This window comes from Crinia signifera, chromosome 9, assembly GCF_055691185.1.
Source record: "Crinia signifera chromosome 9, ASM5569118v1, whole genome shotgun sequence".
NCBI lineage: Eukaryota > Metazoa > Chordata > Amphibia > Anura > Myobatrachidae > Crinia > Crinia signifera.
In genome coordinates, this window is record NC_139225.1 from 140210251 (window position 1) to 140223522 (window position 13272).

Sequence of the window (13272 nt, forward strand, 5' to 3'; positions counted from 1 at the left end):
TATTTTAACATTTTTCTAAATGATCTACGGTATTAACGTAGATAACATAGATAATGTATTATTTGTTGTAATGTAACAATAAATCTCAAAACTGGTAGGGGATTTCCAGGTGGAGCAACAATGGAGCAAACACTTTAGGCCAAATTCCAAGTTGACCTTGCATAATGAGCAGGGGTGTACTGCGGGGACACCAGTCCTGAGCCCAGACAGAAAGGGGCCCCAGAACTGAAATCTATCAAGTATAATTTGTTATAAACAAAGTTCACTTTGTTTCCTTGAAGCAATGTAGAGCAGTGGCATAACTACAAATTTTGCTCCTCCCCTTTTTTTCCTGCCACCCTCCCCCATTATATATATATATATATATATATATATATATATATATATATATATATATATATATATATATATACATACATGTGTACATGTGTATATATAGCATGTAGAAATCAGCGGCACTCAGAAACTTGTTAGATAGGCAAAAACTTTTTTTATCCCATGAATTAGGTGCAAAAACAAATGGCCGATGTTTCGGGCTGTATAACCCCTTTTTCAAGGTGCAGAGCTGGTGAAATAGTGTACGACTTTTACCTTTAATAGGAGAGATGAACAGTTAAAGAAAGAAAACCCACCACCAATGCGGCGTCCGTGCTGGGGGCTGGAGTCTGGCGCTGGTACTTCCGGTTCAACCTCCCGGATGTGACTTTGTGGAACCAAGCGTCTCCACGTTGCTAGGCAGACGCTTGGTTCCATGACATCACGTCACTTCCAATAAAGTCTGTTGTAAAATGTAATGGTTTATTTAAGAAGATAACCAACGCATTTCATCAAAAGGACTTCATCAGGGGCATCATAGGCGTGCGCAGGGGGGGTGCCGGGGGTGCACAGGCACCTCCTAATGAGGGGCACCCCCCTCACGATTTCAGCCAGTGCCGAGGAGCGGAGCAGGGCTGGCCGCAGTGACAGACAGCAGAGATGCAGCCAGCAGCATACACACTACTACATCTATAGTGAGGCGAGGCCCCTGGCTGCCTGTAGGGGGAGCTGAACTGCACATCTCATCTAAGGTATTTCATTCCTAGCAGCGCTGGCCGGGTGAGGACTGGAGGACTGAGGAGCACTTCCTGATGATTGAGGCGTGCTCCTTTTTGTGAGGTGCTGGAACAGGGGGGCTTGTTTGTTAAAAGGGCAGTTTATGACTTTGTTTTAGTGGGTAGGGTGGTATAAAAAGTTGTGGTTATATTGGTTTGTTATGATGCTGGCTGCTTTTTATTGTGTAAAAAAGGTGTGTGTATATCAGCTTTGTGCATGTATATTGTGTACTAGGTGATTCATCGCGCCCTACGGGCGCTCTTCACACCGTCGTAAGGGGCTGCGCCCCCTTAATTTGTGAACGTTTGTATATGAGAAATATGGTTAGAATTGTATGAAAGATGCCCTGTATTGCAACTTAGGTGTCCACGAATCGCGGGAGGGGGGGTCGCGGAGGGTGCCGCGAATTGCAGGAGGGGGGGTTGCGGGGGATGCCGCGAATTGCAGGAGGGGGGGTTGTGGGGGGGGTGGATGCTGCGAATCGCGGGAGGGAAGGGATTGCAGAGAAACGCGGGAGGGGGTCGCGGGGTGGGTTGCCGCAAATCGCGGGAGGGGGGTTACGGGGGCGGGGGTTGCGGCGAATCATGGTAGGGGGGGTCGCAGGGGGTGTGCCGTGAATCACGGGAGGGGGGGTCACGATTCGCGGGGGGGGTGTGTGTGTGCCGTGAATCGCGGGAGTGGGGGTTGCGGGGGGGGGGGGTGGGGGGTGTAACGCGAATCGCCACAAGAAAAAATCAACACAGAAAGGTCAACACATGTAAATGTTGACATAAGTGTGGCACTTCATTGGTGTCCATGCCGACACATGAGAATGAATATGAAAATATTCAAAAAATGAAAAAAAAAAACTTCAAAAACTCATGTCAACCTTTTTCATTGTCGACCATAGCCATGTCAGTGTTTTCCATGTGCAATTTAATTCTGGAGCTGCCGCGAATCACGGGGGGTGCCGCGAATTGCGGGAGGGGGGGGTCGCGGGGTTGGGTGCCGCGAATCGCGGGAGGGCGGGTTTCACAGGGGTTCCGGTGGGGGTTTGCCGCGAACTGCGGGAGGTGGGGGGTCACGGGGGGTGCAGCGAATCGCGGGAGGGGGGGTTGGGGGGGGGTGTGACGCGAATCGCCACAAGAAAAAATCAACACAGAAAGGTCAACACATGTAAATGTTGACATAAGTGTGCCACTTCATTGGTGTCCATGTTGACTCATGACAATGAATATGAAAACATTCAAAAAATGAAATAAATCTTCAAAAACTCATGTCAACCTTTTTCATTGTCGACCATAGCCGTGCCAGTGTTTTGCATGTGCCATTTAATCCTGGGGCTGCCGCGAATCGCGGGAGAGCGGGGTTCATGGGGGTTCCGGTGGGGGGTTGCCGTGAATTGTGGGAGGGGGGGGGTCGCGGGGGGGGTGCCGGGGTGCCGCGAATCGCCGGAGGGGGGGTTGCGGGGGTGTGACGCGAATCGCCACAAGAAAAAAATCAACACAGAAAGGTCAACACATGTAAATGTTGACATAAGTGTGGCACTTCATTGGTGTCCATGTCGACACATGAGAATGAATATGAAAATATTCAAAAAATGACAAAAAAACTTCAAAAACTCATGTCAACCTTTTTCATTGTCGACCATAGCCATGTCAGTGTTTTCCATGTGCAATTTAATTCTGGAGCTGCCGTGAATCACGGGGGGGTGCCGCGAATTGCGGGAGGGGGGGTCGCGGGGGTGGGTGCCGCGAATCGCGGGAGGGCGGGGTTCACAGGGGTTCCGGTGGGGGGTTGCCGCGAATTGCGGGAGGTGGGGGGTCACGGGGGGTGCCGCGAATCGCGGGAGGGGGGGTTGCGGGGGGTGTGTGACGCGAATCGCCACAAGAAAAAATCAACACAGAAAGGTCAACACATGTAAATGTTGACATAAGTGTGCCACTTCATTGGTGTCCATGTCGACACATGACAATGAATATGAAAAAATTAAAAAAATTAAAAATAAATCTTCAAAAACTCATGTCAACCTTTTTCATTGTCGACCATAGCCATGTCAGTGTTTTGCATGTGCCATTTAATCCTGGGGCTGCTGCGAATTGCGGGGGCGCGAATCGCGGGAGGGGGGTCGCAGGGGGGGTGCCGCCAATCGTGCAAGGGGGGGTCGCGGGGGGGTTCTTTTTGCCGCGAATCGCGGGAGGGAGGTCGCGGGGGGGTGTTTTTGCCGCGAATCGCGGGAGGGGGGGGACGCGCGGGGTGGGGGGGGGTTCCGCAAATCGCGGGAGGGGGGCGCTCACCTGGTGGCTGTGGAGTAGCAGTGCTGGGCAACATGGGAAGGCAGTGGGTGTCTGGCACTGTCTGTGGGCTCACTGGGCTGGTTCTCTGTCACATACCTCCCAACATGACCCTCTCCAGGAGGGACACAATGCTCTGTTTCTAGACTTCCCCTTAATGTATGATTGCCATCACCTGTTTTAAACAGGTTAATTTCTCAGAAAGGTGTTCAGCACAGATGAAGGCAATCACACATTGGCCCTTATTCTGATTGACGCGGACTTTACCGCATACTTTCGGATCGCGTCTTTACGGCGTCTGCGCATGCGTGGAGAACGCTACGCGCATGTGCCACGCCTTGACTCGGTACCAGTTCGGCCAAATCCCGTCCAGAACTGTTCACCGCTATCAGTCGGGAAATAGGGGCGTATTATGGGCGTCATGCGGAATGACACATGGGCGTAGTTTCAAAGTGGGCAAAACGGGGCGGAAACATGGGCGGATACGGGGGAGTACACTTATGTTGGGGGGCGTACATTCGGATAGCACTCCGAATGCACGCGATCAAAAAGGGCAGAAATGTGCGGTGTCCACAAGTGTACTATTGCTTTGCGGACACCACTCGTTCATGCGGTAGGCGAACGTACGCCTAATGACTACAAGCATTAACACCTGAACCCAATAGAATCTACTCCTTTACTCATTACTCACTAATAGGCCGCTTGTCAGTGCTTTAATTGAAACCATTGCTGCTTCAAGGAAACCTTAGTAATCCCCCACATATGCTGTACTTGTCCCACACTTAAAAACTGCTAACAATGGACATGACTGAATATTAACCCCTTCCCGACATTTGACGTACATTTACGTCATGGTCGGGAAGTACTTCCCGACACATGGCATAAATGTACGTCATGGTTTCTAACTGTCACTGCGTCTAGAGACGCAGTGACAGTTAGGTGATGTCTGCTGTCCCTGACAGCAGACATCCCCCCTCGCCGCCCAGGGGGGGCAGGGGTGCCCCCCCCGGTCGGCGATCGCTGTGATTGGCTGTTCAAATCTGAACAGCCATTCACAGCGTTTCCTGTGTTACCGGCGGCTAAGCCGCTCGGTAACACAGGGATCGGTGGTGATCGGTGCTGTCAAGTACAGCACCGATCACCTCCGATGTGCAGCCCCCCCTCCAACCCGCCGGGCACTCACCCGGCAGCAGCAGCAGCTCCCCCGGCTCCCCCGGAGCGTCTGAAGCGCACGCAGCGCTGACCTCCTCCCCCCTCCTCCCCCCTCCTCCCCCCCGCAGCAGCAGCAGCAGCAGCATCAAGCTGCAGGAAAAGTAAAAAATATATGCACTGAAAAAATATATTTATATATATATTATATATATATATATATATATATATACACACATATATATATATATATATATATGTGTGTGTGTATATATATGTATATATATATATATATATACACACATATATATATATATATGTGTGTGTGTGTGTGTGTACAGATGGGTCTTTTCCCATCTTGGCAGGGGATGGCGCTGGCGTCGCCAGCCGCCATCACCCGCCAGCGCCATGGCGATCGTGAGAAGGGGACGCGCGCGCACGAGAGGCGCGCGCGTCCCCTTCCGACGGCGCTTCCATAAGTTTCCCCGGGTCCCCGCCGGCTTGCCGGCGGTAACCCGGGGTCCCCGCCGCCTGCCTGCTCCCCCCCTAACCCTGTCCGTCTCCCTGAGGCGGAGACGGACAGGGTTTCCGTCGCGCTAGCGACGGAGACTGAGACGCGCGTGCGCGTGAGACGCACGCGCGTCTCAGTTCTCTCGCTGGCGAGGCTGCTGGCGGGTCGCCAGCGCGTACGTTCTGGCGACCCGCCAGCAAGGATGGGACCTGCCCCATCTGTATATACCACACCGATTACCACCGATCGCCAGCCCCCCCCCCCTCCCACCCGGCAGCCCCCCTCCCTCCCACCCACCCGGCTGCCGCAGCGCCAGCACCCCTTCCACCCCCCTGCCAGCCGCAGCGCCAGCCCCCCTCCCAAAGCTGGTGACAAAAATGGGGTCACTTGTGGGGGGTTCCACTATATTGGTGCTTCGGGGTTCTTGCTAATGCGACATAGCACCCACCATTCATTCCACCACCAAAAATCACTCCTTCCCTTCTGAGTCCTGCCATGCACCCAACTGGTATTTTTTGGTCACACGTGAGGCATTGCCGTACTCGGGAGAAATTGGGGCACAGATTTTGGGGTGCTTTGTCTCCTTCATTCCTTGTGAAAATAAAAAATTTTGAGCCAGAACAGCATTTTTCTGTAAAAAATTACATTTTTTTACACAAAAATGCAGATCTGGCTCAAAATTTTTCATTTTCACAAGGAATGAAGGAGACAAAGTACCCCAAAATCTGTGCCCCAATTTCTCCCGAGTACGGCAATGCCTCATGTGTGACCAAAAAATACCAGTTGGGTGCATGGCAGGACTCAGAAGGGAAGGAGTGATTTTTGGATTTTGCAGCACAGATTCTGGTTGAATGACCCCCGAAACACCCATACAGTGGAACCCCCCCACAAGTGACCCCATTTTGCAAACTACACCCTTCAGGGAATTCATCAAGGGGTATAGTGTACATTTCAAACCCCCCGGGGTTTCACCAATTTTGATACAACTGAGCTGTGAAAATGAAAAATTAATTTTTTTCATTTTCACTGCCCAGTTGTACCACAATTGGTGAAACCCCTGGGGGTTTGAAATGTACACTATACCCCTAGATGAATTCCCTGAAGGGTGTAGTTTGCAAAATGGGGTCACTTGTGGGGGGGTACCTAACTTTTAGCATCTTATGGTGCCTAGAAACCTACATTGTGCCTAAAAAATAATCTCATAAAAAGGAGGCTCCAAAATCAAGTAGGTGCTCCTTCTATTATGAAGCCTGTGGTTTGGTCACCGTGCACACTAGGGCCACATATAGGATATTTATGAAAACCAAAGAATTGGGGGAATCAATTTTTAGTCACATTTCTCTAGTAAAATGTACTGTGTTCCTTAGAAAAATGTATTAAAATTGCAAATCTGCAAAAAAAATGAAATTTTGAAATTTCACCTACACTTTGTTTTAATTCCTGTGAAACACCTAAAGGGTTAACAAACTTCCAAAATGCTGTTTTAAATACTGTGAGGGGTGCAGTTTTTGAAATGGCATCATTTATGGGGGTGTCTCACATACAAGTCACTCAAAGTCACATCATAACTGACCTGGTCCCTAAAAAAATCAGAGTTTGAAATTTTCTTGAAAATTTGAGAATTTGCTATTCATATTTGAAGCCTCCTAGTGTCCAAAAAAATGAAAAGGAGGTTGAAATAATGATTGCAACATAAAGTAGACATATGGTCTTTGTTAGTTATTAACTATTTTGAGTGGTATGTTTATTTGTCTCACAAGCAGAAAATTTGACATTTTGGAAATTGCAAAATTTTCCATTTTTTCACGACATTTTGGTATTTTTCACAAAAAAACACAGACTGTATCGACCCAAATTTACCACTAATTTGAAGTACAATGTGTCACGAAAAAACAATCTCAAAATCACTGGGATAAGTAAAAGCAAAAAAAAGTTATCCCCACTTAAGTGATACATGTCAGATTTGAAAAAAAGGGCTCTGTCAGGAACGCAAAAACTGGCTCTGTCAGGAAGGGGTTAATACTATCAATACACATGTGTATTCGACATGTACTCATGAAACCACACATTTTTGGGTAAAGTAAACAAATTTATTTCTATACATGTCACAGTCAATGCCACTGTGATGCAATGACCAAAAAATACAAAATACAAAAAAGAAACAACATGGCAGGAATGTAGCAAAATAAATAATAATACAAAACAAATATAATTGCACGCAGATGGACTCCAGCACCTCCTATGAGCCACTGCACATGCAGCCAGTGGGAAATGAGGATGCTGCTGGCCCTTCTACAGCAGGGCAACCTGCACCTGAGCATTTTACAGCAGGGCAACCTACACCTGGCCCTTCTGCAGCAGGCCAACCTGCAGCTGGCTCATATGCACCATCAGCAGAATCATTTGGAACACAACCGGGGACTTCACAAGATAGTACCATGGCCATCACTTCAAGTACAGCTGACACTAATGGCAGGCAAAAGAGGGCAACAGGGGAACCAAAAAGGACATATGAAGCAAGGGCTCATCTGGTTACCCTCAGCACGTGATTGGACACAAGAAGCTGACACACACAGCACAATGGAAGATTTGGGACCACATAACGGTGGAGATTAATGCAGCCACAAGTTCATTTGCGACCACGTTTGGCCTTGGTAGGCTCCTTGGCCTGTGCAGCAGCTCTTCGGGGACGGCCAGATGCTGGGGCAGGTGGAGCAGATGATGTTGAGGGGTTGGCTGGTCTACCCCTCCTGCCAGCAGGGAGTGTTGCCGGTGGTAATGCACCAGAAACGGATGACATTAGGACCCTGTTGCTGGTAACCAGCTCCACCATAAGCTCATTATGGTGGAGGAGGAGATCATTTTGGCGGGTGGCTTGCTCGGCCAGCACCTGAGCACTTGCAGCCATGGCCTGATGTGACTCAGCCATGGCCTGCATGCTCGCAGCGATGGCCTGCTGGGTGCTGACCAAGCTCGCCAGGATCTCCTCGGTCCTATGCATCCGTTCTGATGCCAAGTCTCCCTGCTGGTTGATGTCCCCAAGCATCTGGGCCAAGGCGGCCAAATCGGCTTGGGCCGATGGCGGCTGCTGCTGCACAGGCCTACCACTGGGGCCAGGTGGCACGGACTCCTCCACCTCCTGAGCAGAGTCGTCACCAAGCGGTGGGGTGTCTGTGGAAAAAGATAAACACAATTAGGAGACATTCTAAGATAATTACTTGCACAAGTTTATGGCATGACCAATATTTACCTTCCAGAAAAGACGCAAACACTTCAGCTGGGGCCTCGCTATCCATCGTGCTCACCCCCCTGATCTCCTCAACTGATATACAGCTCTCGGCCATCAACTCCAGGGGGGTGAGCTCTAGCCCTGATGGCATGGGCCCGGCCCCAGATGTCTGGCTGTGTTCCCACCGCTTGGTCATCTTCCTCTTCAGGTTGGTTTTGAAGTCCTGCCACCTGCAATGTAAGTTGACATATTAATACATGTCACTCCAGATGTTAGCTGTTGCAGCCATTGCTCTGTGCTACATATTACGACATGTGATTAATGTCCTAAAGATAATATTACATGCAACTATGATATCCACCGTTACAATACACATTCACAATCACCCTACTCTAACTCTCACCGAAATAACATGGCAATAAGGTATGTGTATCGTAACAACCTCACGGGCCATTTGCAAAATCCATCTAAGCATCAATTCAATCATTACTTGGCTATTACTGGGCACATGTATCACAAAACAACTTGCCTCTTCTTCACATGGTCCGTCTCACGAACTTGTGGCGCTACTTCATTAATCTCTGCCGTTATCTGTTCCCAAATCTTCCATCTGCGTGTGTGTGTCAGCTTCTCCGATGGACACTCAATCCAATCACGTGCTCGGGGAACCAGGATGGCAAGCTCCTGTGCTTCATATGCCTTATTTTTTTTGGGTGGTTCCTCTGTTGCCCTGGCTCTCCCCTTGCCACGTCCTTGGCCACGCCCCCTGTCACGTGTCGCTGCACTTGAAGTGCTGGCCATGGTACTACCTTGTGAAGTCCCCGGTTGTGTTCCAATCAATTCTGCTGATGGTGCATATGAGCCAGCTGCAGGTTGGCCTGCTGCAGAAGGGCCAGGTGTAGGTTGCCCTGCTGTAGAATGCTCAGGTGCAGGTTGCCCTGCTGTAGAAGGGCCAGCAGCCTCCTCATTACCCACTGCCCGCATGTGCAGTGGCACATAGGTGGTGCTGGAGTCCATCTGGTCAAATAGTTGCTGCAGATCTGGGTCCACCTCTGGTTGTGATCCAGACATGTTAGCAACAACATGGTCACCTTCTAATACACCTTTATATACTGTTTGTGTATCCTGTTTGGCGGACATCAGCGGCAGCTGCGTTCCGTGCGTGAGCGTACGTCGCTATTTTTTCGCGCCGCATACGGTGGCGGAAATTCCATTGTGTAAAACCTGGCGAAAGTTCTACATGAAATACTGGGCACCAATGCTAACATTGCATAGAATCTTCTGATACACCTGTGACTATTGCACAATACACATGCTATTTGCTAGCATGACATGACATTTGAGTCATGACTACTGTGGTATTGTGGCGTTTTATTGCAAGCTAAAAGTAGCCCAATCCCTTAGATAATCCAGGCCACAAGTCATGCAATACTCATCTCTACTATTATAGACCACACATGTGAGAGGCCTATAAATAGTGACTTGCTGCTAGAATCATTTGTCTCCAGATCTGGACTTGTCAGGGTGTAAGGTAAGCTCTTCCATGCTCCTTGTAGATATGATATCCATTAACAATGTAAGTGTATGAATGTATGCACCATTGCCTCACTGACTACAGATTGTTGGGTCAGCAAAGTGCCTGTAGCATTATTGCAACATGTCACATGTTCACTATTTCACTCACAGGTCTTAAACCTGTGTGGGTTCATCTATTGCAGGACAACATGTCCCAGCAATAGATGAAATGTCTCATAGTACATGATGTCGGCAAAAAATGCTGACACCTTTATCTGAGTGTTTGGGACGGTGTGTATTGAGTTCATATTATTGTGTCATCATTATAGAGTCAAATGGATCTGAGGGATTTCACGGGGCGGCCATCTATTGTACGTATTGAAGGCTACAAATCTATTTGTAGTGGGATATGGCCATTATGTGCATAGGTGCATCAGTATTTATGTTCATTTCTTTATAGGTTGCTGAAGCAATGATGCGCTACATGGAGAGGAGGCTAAGGGCACTTGCGGCTCTCCCCACTCGTCGGCCAAGGAGGCCAGGACGTGCTAGAATCTATCGCACACGGGTGACTCTGTTTGCTATGCCCGATGATGAGGTACTTACTAGGTACCGGTTACCGCCACATGTCATTCTGGATCTGCTCACCTTAATTCAGAGCGATCTGGAACCTCTACACGGGATCACGACAGCAATTCCGCCTCACACACAGCTGCTGGCGGTGTTGCATTTCTGCGCCTCAGGATCATTCCAACAAGTAGTGGCAGTACTTGCTGGAATATCTCAGCCGGCCTTCTGCCGAATCCTGAGGCGTGTGACGTCGGCCATGTTCAGGCACAAGGGGCACTTCATGGCCATGACATTTGCCACCGAGACCCTGCGCAGAAGCCAGCAGGCCTTCCATCAAATTGCTGGCTTCCCTAATGTGATAGGGGCTGTGGATGGCACCCATGTACCATTTGTGCCTCCATCTCGAAGTGAGAAGATATATAGGAACCGCAAATTGTTCCACTCACTGAACGTGATGGTGGTATGTGGCCCATCCATGGAAATTCTCGCCTTCAACTCGAAGTTTCCCGGAAGTGCCCATGACTCTCATGTCATCCGACAAACCGGGATATGGCAAAGACTCCAAGAGCTGGAAGGCCGTGATGCGTGGGTTCTGGGTGACTCCGGTTACCCATGTACGCCCTGGCTACTTACGCCGTACAGCTACCCAGCACCGGGCCCACAGGAGGCATTCAATCGGGCGCATGTTGCCACCAGGCAAGTGGTGGAGCGCTCAATTGGCCTTTTAAAAGGTCGATTTAGAGTGCTCCACCGCACTGGTGGTGACTTACAATATGCGCCTCAAATGGTGTCGAGGATCGTGGGCCTGTGTATATTTTTCCACAACATTGCTGTGCGGCGTGAGATACCCTTTGATGAGTGGGAGGTACCATCTGAGCCGCAAGATCCGCCCATGCGCCCATCCCGCGCCCCTGAATGCCGGAGGGGATACCAGCTGCGGGACTCTGTGGCGCAAAGATACTTCAGGTACATGTTATCGAGTTGACAGAACACACCAATTATTGTAAAAATCACCCCTTCAAATAAGTACAGTGTGTTAGTTGTCAGTGTTACAACACGAAAATTAGCCAGCCTGCCCTCCTAATGGCAAAGAAATAGGAGATATTTATCATATGTGCTTAGTTTTGGGGGAAGTTCAATATAGGTGCTAATTATTATACCTTGTTCAAGGGATCTTATGTGTTTGTTATATCTTCATTATTGTAGTTGATACTATCCCTGATGACTGGTGAGTACATTGATTTATTCTCTAATGTGTTGGGGATTTTTTCATGTGTTGATGTATGATTTGTTTGCAGATATATATATATATATATATATATATATATATATATATATATATCTATATATATGATATTTGAAGTTATTCACATGTTTCAACATTTCAAGGAGCAGCCAGCCAGGCAGGCAGGCAGGCAGGCACCCAGGCAGGCAGGCAGGCACCCAGGCAGGCAGGCAGGGCTGGTGTATAATGCTGGTCTCAGGATACCTGCAAGTGTGTGTATGTGTCTTTTACACATAAATGTACGCATACACATAGATGCATAGAGTAAGTAATGCTAAGTACAGCTATGCGTTGCTAAGCTATAGCACGCGTTGCTTGGCGGAGCGAGGCATCATTGGATTTGCTAAGTGCATACAAACTGTGTTTTATATATATCAGATTTGTTCATTGCCATACGAATTTGTCACCATTTGTGTTGGCGCAGAGACGCTGTTCATGTAAAGATGAACAATAAAGTTATTAACACAAATAACTGTGATCAACCAATGCCACCACCTGATTGGTTGATAGATGCCATTGTCAACATGGCGGAGACACGAAGGGCAGAACCCTTTACACATGCGGAGCTGAGGGTTCTTGTCTCCGTCATGGAGACAAGGCTGGGCCGTGCGGGGCCCTTTATCACAAACCGGCATAAGCGGAGGGCCTATGCTGCGGCAGGGCGCCGAATTTACGCCCGCACTCGGGTGCGGAGGTCCCTCGGGCAGCTGGAGAGGCGGTGGTCGGACCTCCGCAGGCGCCAGCCCCAGCTGCTCCAGCAAATCAGGGGCGAAATTGCGGATTGTGAGTATTTTAGCTATGAAATTTCGCACTTACAACATAGCATATATAAACAATAAAATGTGTCTCATGATAAGTGGGTGTCCATGGGTTTAAAAGTCCATAGACTGTTATGTGTGCTTCTTCCTGGTTAACATGCAGTCATGTGGCTTTTATATGTAATGCCATAGCATTGAGGATTCTGATGCATACAATGTGCCAGATCTAATATGTGTTACACATTGATAAATGCCTGGGTTGTAATGTGTGAACAAATTACTAACAATCACATAATAATTTAAATGTCACAATTTGGAGTCCATTAACAGTAAGGAGCTACTTTCCTGCATCGTTTGCCATCATTATCACCCTTCCATGTATGTATTGTTATGGATTAATACATGTGCCCCAATGACCCGACATTGACCATGATGTTTTTTTCTACCACACAGCACGAGCCCGAGCCCGACAGGCCCGTGAAGAGGCGGAGGCAGCCCTGGCCCAGGAGGAGGCCCAAGACCCGGAGGAGGAGGTGGTGGCAAGGGTGGAGGAGGAGGAAGTGGAGGAGGAGCAAATGTTGGAGGAGATGGTGGAGGAGGTGGTGGAGGAGGAGGAGGTGCGTGAGGAGGTGGTGGAGGAGGAGGTGGAAGCGGAGTTGGTGGCGGAGGAGGAGGTGTTGGTGGCGGAGGAGGAGGTGGAGGAGGAGGTGGTGGTGGTGGAGGAGGAGGAGGAGGAGGTGGAGGTGGAGGAGGAGTTGGAGGAGGAGGTTCTTGTGGCAGAGGAGCTGGCGGAGGAGGGGGCTGAGGAGGCCACGGTTGCCCCGGAGGATTCTGATTCGGAGGGGGAGGAGGCGTGCCAGGCCCCGGAGTCCCAGCAGATCGGTATGTTT